The sequence below is a fragment of the Micropterus dolomieu genome, linkage group LG15, assembly GCF_021292245.1.
Source record: "Micropterus dolomieu isolate WLL.071019.BEF.003 ecotype Adirondacks linkage group LG15, ASM2129224v1, whole genome shotgun sequence".
NCBI classification, from domain to species: Eukaryota; Metazoa; Chordata; class Actinopteri; order Centrarchiformes; family Centrarchidae; genus Micropterus; species Micropterus dolomieu.
Window position 1 is genome coordinate 11,155,547 of NC_060164.1, and position 7,858 is coordinate 11,163,404.

A 7,858-nucleotide genomic window follows, 5' to 3' on the forward strand; every position below is an offset into this window, starting at 1 on the left:
TAAATAAAGTTTTCTTTTATTGGCAATCATATGTTTGGTTGCTAAAAATTTTTAGGTTTCTTTAGTTGTTGTTGTTTTTGTGTTAATTTGAATGTATGCTTATTTTAAATTGTTTTTTGTTTTTTTTGTTTTTTTTTACATGTTTGAAATAAATATATCAATCAATCAATTATGCTTTAGATTACTCATTAAGGTGCTCTTAGTTAAGGCCCTCTTTTCCTTTAAGGACATTAATAAAATTAAATAAACTTTTATTGGATTGGAATAACTATAATAACTTAACTCCTGCATATTTGCTTATTTAATTTAATTATTTAAAAATGTCAGTTTTGCGCAAGCCCTTCAACAGATAGTATTCACACTGTAATTTCTTCAAGAATTGCTTTTCTAGTTTTTCTTTTGCATTTTTTGTTGTGTTGTTTTGTATGGTTTTGTTCTTTTATTTTAGGACCCCCTTGAAAATTGCACAATACATGTCAATGGGTTTATCTTAAATATGATCAATTTGAATAATTAAATAAAAAGAATTGGTAGTGCATTTTTGTTTAGGATCACGTCAACAATCAAAAGGTTTATATGCAATACCAAAGTAACTGCTGGAAACTACATCTTGTATGCTTTTATGTTTAATATTAAGCTTCTTCACTCTCAGTTTGATAAGTATAATAATCCCATAGTTAATAACTAATTACATTTCACTCGCTTTATTTTCCTTAATGGTGGAGGTCGGGGCACAATTTTTATTTTTTCTTTCTCAGAAAAAAACTTTTTCCTGTTTCCTATTATGCTGCCATTATCACTGTCGTCATGTTCTAACCCACAGCTGTCTTAGGAGAAGCTGAAGGAAAACTCTACCTATCTGTAATGGAATGACATTTCAGCGTCACTCATTCCCCGTCCATTAGGAAAAGATATTGGATTTGATGTATTATCTGACGCTGATGCTGAAAAATCCACTGATAGGCTGCCTTGTCTTAACTCCCTCAGACAGAGGCGAATTCTCAGGAGACTGCTCATCTCAGCCTTGTCCCATGTCCAATATTCTGCGTTTGATTTACTCTCTCTTTTTGGACTGGAGTGCTTTAATTGATACCAAGGCAGACTGCCTGTGAAGATAGCTCTCTGTGCACCACCAGACTCAGCTAGGTCAGATGAAATATAGCTTTGAAGTGGCCCGGTTTCCTATCACAAAAACTGTGTTATACATTAAAGAAAGCAGTGCTGAGGCTGCATAGGATTTATGGGGTGGTGTCTGTTCTTTTGTCATTCACCATATTATGTATTTGTGTGTGTGCGCATGCTTTTTACTCCACAAAGATAGGTATGCACTGGCAAGGTTGAGTCTGCCTTGTCACGCTGAGCTTTAGTGTTCCTGAGACTTTCCACTGGAACAAAACATACTAAATTGTCTTTTGAGTAAATTTATGTAGCCATGTTCTTTCTCCATTTTAACATGGGGTGTGTGTGTGTGTGTGTGTGTGTGTGTGTGTGTCTTAGTTCGTTTATCTCCTCTTGAATGAATTAACCCGCTATTCAAATTCAGTGAGCACACATTCACAAACCAAAGTGATATATTGGTGCACACGCACATTCCTTGTCTGTGTGAAGTTGTGCTGGGTGCACTCCCTGTATTGATCTCACCAGTAAAGAATGACGTGTTTAAACTTGCAAATAATAGCCACACCCGTACATCTTAACACAATATGGTCCAAAGTTTGATCCCTCACAATACTTTGTCATTCAATTTGACAGAGGTTGAGAGGAGAGAACTTAGTCTGCATCCAACTTGGCAGAGTACTAGAACGCCTGATATGTGACAGCACTGAACGGAGTGTCACATTGGAGGACGAAACAGTATAGACCTCAGCTTGTTTATTTTGCATCTCATCATTATCTACAACTCAAACATAGTCATGCCGGCCTCTCAAGTGTGTGTGTGTGTGTGTGTAAAGGTAGTTCATTGTGCCCTGAGCTGACTGTAGGCCTTCACTTTCTCTTATGAGTAGGTTATATGAAGAAAACCAAGATATACATCATGAGACACATGCAATTTATTGATCCCCCAAAGATCTCTGAGCATCTGTGTTCCTTTGTTTTCATGCACACAGTGCAAGTCAAAGTCAAGTTAGGGGAATATTTGTGCACGTGTCAAAGTGTGTTGTCATACAGCTGTGACTCAAGCAAGTCTTACGCAAAGCTTTTCTGAATATCATAAAATGACCGCCTGAAAATGGTCTGTCATGAAAGACATGGAGTATCCGGAAAAATCTGAACGATGGGTGCTTTCTCATCCCATGTAGTATTAGTTAGTTAGATAGTGGAAGTCAGTTGAGGCAGCATCTGGGACAACTCACAATGTTCAAACTGTCCGAAATACTTGCATGGGACTGTTTTTTGCCAAAGCTTGACAACTTTGACGGGTTGCATGAGGCTGACCCACAGGAGCATAGAGCACTAATGCACACACAACTGTAAACATGGTGAAGCAAAAGAGGCATAATGCTGTTGGGGCTGTCAGGTGGAACAGTAGAGTCGGTCCACGGCGCCTCCTTGAGTCATGAAAGACGGCAAGCTATGTCTGCCATGTCACTCGGCCAACTCAGGCCAAAAATTTATGTGTATATAATGACCAAGGCAAAAAAAAATGTGGTCTGATCATTTTATGCACTGTCACTGTAGCATCAAAAATAAGAGCTGTGCGAAAACACCACTGCAGTGAGCACTGCATAGCACCAATGATGTCACCAAAATTAAATCACTGTACATGAATTTTTACATTAGCAACAGGGTTAAGGTTAGAGATGAAAGCACCACTGAATATGAAACCACTTTCTTCTTTCATGTCTGCATGTAGAACATTTTCCCTCTTATCATACACATGTTACTATTCACATACACTTCTTTGTGAATATGTTGAAAAACAAATTTGTTAGCCGGCCTGTGTTCCTCCTTCTGTAGTCTACAAGTCACACAGTCATATTTTTGGCTTGAACGATACAGCACATGTCCCAGTGTTCAGTAACTTTTACAGTAACTCTTTCTGACTACTGCATACGAGGTAACGTGTAAAGGATGAACTTGGATCCTAGCAGGAGAGTGACTAGTACGTATTGGTTGGTGAAATATCCAGATGGAGCCACACAGGAAGAGCCAGAAAGGGAAATCAGCGTCTTTGTACTTGACTCTGTCCCGAGATGTTCTGGGCTGCTGCATGCAGATGACGACTAAAATACCGATTAGTAGCAGATGGTGTCTTCCAGGGTACAAGACATAAACATTTGAGTGCTTAACACTCAGATAAATCAACACAAGACCCTCATGGAGTGAGCGGGAAAAATGGGGAAAACAGAAGCACGTAACACAAGGTGCCAGATAACTGAACGAGACTGGGACCACTTAGGAACCCCGTCGAGCTTTTGAAATCCCTTAAAATAGAAACTCTTTGAATAACAATCTTGATCTTTAAATAAAAATAAAATGAGCAGTGTCCTTCTTTAATTCATCCTCTAGTCCTCTTCAGCAAAGACCCATCGAAGCTACATTTGAGTCCAAACAAATGCTGCATGATGAGGTCTGTGCTGCAGAAAAGGTCGTTCCAAGTTTTCATTTGAGTTGAAGGACCAGTTTGATAAGTGCAGTCTTTCTTCAAGGTCTTCGTGTCGTTAAGATATTTCGCCAGCTCTATTAAGCCAAGGTGCAAGAGTGAGATGAGATGATAGTTTGGCATCTGAGTATAAACCATCATGTCTCTGCACATTTCTCAAGTTCATTAACTCACTCCATCAACCTAAACTCCAACCTTTCACTGACTCAAAGATAGCATTTCAACATCAACCTCTACCATTAGCAAATTCCTTTGTTTTTATGACTGAATTTATTTCCACCAAGAGGCAATTTTATGTTTTCCTGTCTAATCGTGTTTAACCAAGCTGGAGAATAAACAGCACATGGGGTTGAAACTCACTTTCGTGCATGGATTCGGTTCTGCATGTAGCTTGGTAATCTTTCTGCTATCAATTTGTGATATCACTGTTGTTACGTAAAACTTAGCTTTGATTCTTGATCTTTTACTTTTGCCATTAAATGAACAAACAACAAAAAAAGCTCTGAAGAGAATGATGTGATCAGACTCACTGCTAAGGTTTAGCGTGCCAGCAGTGTTTAAAAACACATCAAAGCGAGCAATATAAAAGCTCAAATATGTCATCTATCATTCTTTACTTGACCTTGGTTTTCAGGTTGTGTGGTTGCCAACTAACCATGGCTATCACATGCCTGACTAACTTAAAATTTGAGGAATAACTTCAGGTTGTGATCTTACTCCATGTCATATTGTGCCAGGTTTTCATACCTTCGAATGAACACCAGTTCTATTCCAGGGATGTAGACAAATGTTATTTCTTCACCATGGCTGCATCACACTCACCCTGACTGCTAAAACATTCAGTGTACAGATAGAAGCAGGGTGCCAGCTACAAAACCTGGAGTCAATAATGAGCAGGAAATACTCCTCTGGAACATTTGGTATTCTTCAGCACATCATTCCTTCTAACTGCACCTATCCTCAGTTTGTTTTCAATGAGCTTGCTCGTGTGTCAAAATCCAAAAAAGTACATTCTTTTCTCAACTTGACAATATGTAAAAAAAAAGTGCTTCATTTTTATTACTGTGCCAGCAGCAGATGATTATCCCATTTTGGGAGGGGAAAAAGGATAAAAAGGGTGATGGACAAGGGTGAGTCTTGTGATATTCTGTATTTTTCTTATTGTCAACAAATCCCATGAAAATCCAAAGTGGACAGACAAATATTTAAGACAGAAATCATAATCTAATGTGTAGGCGAAAAGCAGTCAAAAGCAGGTAGAGAACAGTTAATGAGAGTGTTCTTGAAGTTGTAGAGAAGTGTGAGTGTTTTAATTTTGACACTGCAGGCTGTTCCATGAGATTGTTGCACTGGGAGCAAGGGAAGTTTTTTTACTAATCTGGGTCATAGTGCTAGAGGAGCGAAAGGTGAAATATACAATGGCAAGTTTCCAATAAGGGATTTGCAGATAAATAATGCCAATAGTTATTACGTCTCTCGGGCAGGGAAGGCCAGCCAACTTTATCGGATAGAATGCAGTGGTCATCCAGTGAAAAACCTGTTGGCAAAATAGTAGGATGGCCGCAGCATGTTGATATATGACATCCCCATATTTTACAGCCGAGAGGAGAACTGCTTCAACAATCCTCTTTTTACACCGCAGGGTAATTCTGGGTTCATTTCTGGACAAAAAGCCAAGCTTTTGTCATAAACTACTAACAAGCATTCCTACGTGATATTTAATGTGAGTTTCCCATCGAGACAGGTGCCAAAGTTTCTGTAATCTGTGATCTCAATATATAAACCAGTAAGCTTGGAGATATGGAAATGATTATAATCCATATCTCTGGATTTGAAAACAGCATGAACTTGTGTTTTATTTTCATTGAGGCCTAATTTGAGATTTATACAGGAATCTTGCATTAAAGGAGAGCTGCAATTTCTCAATGGCTGACTGGAGAGAACCAGGAACACAGTATAAGCCAAGGCAAGTTTATTTGTATAGCACCTTTTAACAACAAGGCAATTCCAAGTGCTTTACAGATGAAATAAAAGGCATTAAGAAAAAAATCAAGGAAACATAAAAAGACATTTAAAATAGTAAAATTAAATAGAAGATAAAAATAACCTATCCAGAAGAATAAAAATGACATGTGCAGTGCAAGATATGAATAACTAGCGTTACAGTAGTCTAGCCTACTGAAGATAAGTGCATGGACACGTTTTTCTAAATCTTGCTGAGACATGAATCCTCTAATTCCTGATATATTCTTAAAGGATAATTTGTGTATTTTTAAAATTGGGCCCTATTCTCCCATATTTTGGTGTCGAAATGACACCATACATAAATTTTTAGCTTTAACTGGCAGCTGCGAACTGGCAGCAGTGGTTGCAACATATGTTTCCACCACCATTTCCCACAACAGCTCACCTCATTAATTGATATTTGTCTACTTGGTAGCAGTGCAGCAAGCTGTAAACACAACATTCACACCTTATAAAGTTGATATGGAAAACTCATCAGCAAACATTTGCTTATTTACATAGCTAGCAGACACAGAGAAACATTAGCATGAGTCACTTGGAGTGGTATTTCTGTCCATGTGATAAATTTATGTCTACAATTCACTCTCCTTTTAGCTCTGTTTTGGTCTCCACCAACTCCTGAGAAAATATCTGGCTCTTTAGTTGCCAAATACCCCACTTTGTTCACCAGCTAGTCACTAACTTTGTCTTTCTGCCTTTTGGTGTTGGGCTATTATAGTGGGTTTATTAGAGTTTTTTTAGTGCTTCTAAAAACAGATGCCTGCTGTGGCTGGAAATACAGTTGTTAAGATCTGTGAGTAAAACTGACCAGTAAAGTTGTGAGCAGTAAAAACTGAAACAATGAGCTGAAAGATGCTATAATGTTGTGTGGCTCTGATAGGACCTGCAGCGTATAATCATTCTCTGTGTTTTTGTCATTACTAGGGACCCCTTTTACATTACACAAAGTTATTTGATCAGTTGTTAAATATTGATTACTGCAGATTTAAGTTAAACTAGTGAAGTATTTGCAGCTTAAAGTATCTAAAATGCAAGTACTCATTATACAGGCTGAGTGACCCTTGTCAGTATTATATTATTATGTACTTTATTACAGTATTGGATTATTGTTATTGATGAATTCATGTGTAAGCATTTATTTTAATTTAGCTGGTCCAGGTGAAGTTTATTTTAATAGCAGTTTTAATTGTCTTATGGACTTGGAAACAATTTACTCTAAGCATTGTGTTTAAAATCTTAATTTGCAAAGTAACTTGAAACTACAATTACCTAATAAACTAAAAGAGTATAATATGTACCTAAATGTAGGGAGTACAAGTATAAAGTAGCAAAAAATGGAAAGTTTAGTGTGAAATAGATAAGGTACTTTAACGTAATCATTAACTTGAACATACATTTGTTTAGTTCACCTCCTTGAGTCACAACAATGCATGATGAGTTTGTATAGGCAGTGAAACTTCAGTTATGCTGCAGCACCTTCTGTGCCCAGGGACCCAAGGCCAGAGCTCCTCCTCCTCCTCTCCGCTACACTGAAAAGATCTCACTCTCACTTTGTTCTCTCTCTCTCACACACACAACACTGTTCATGGTGCTTGCTTTCACTGTCCATACGCATTAATCTTTTTCCAGGTTCCCCCTTGTTGTTCCCTCTAGATTTCTCAGTAATACTTGCACACGTTTGCTGTAAAATGAGCCCTCTCAGTTCTTAAGCTCTTATACATTTGCTCAATATATCTTACTTCTCTGCCATAACTCTACACGTCCCATCAGCCCAAGGAGGAAAATGGGAATCTGGAAGTTATTATCAAACGATTGTATCTCCGAAATGAAAATACAATTGTGAGAAGAGGGTGGAAGCGAAATGGTGATTGTCCTAATGTAATCCCCCACCCATTAACCTAAATGAGTCAAAGTATATTTAGAGAAACACTACGTTTTATGCCGTATCTCACATTTATTTAAACTTCAAAACTCAACCTTGTATTACAGACCTGCAATTTGGGGGACATTTGCTTGTGTTCCAGCAGTTGAAATACACATCTGGGAATTAGTCTTAGCCCACTGGATTGACTGAGGCCTCATTACATCACTATGACAAGCAACATTGCATAAGGCTGGCAGTGTTTTACCCTGGCTGAACATGAGCAACCAGCAGGCAATTAATGTGGTTCTCACAGCCTGCCATCCTCCAACAGTTCTGCAGGCAACAAAGGACGTAAACAAGATTCC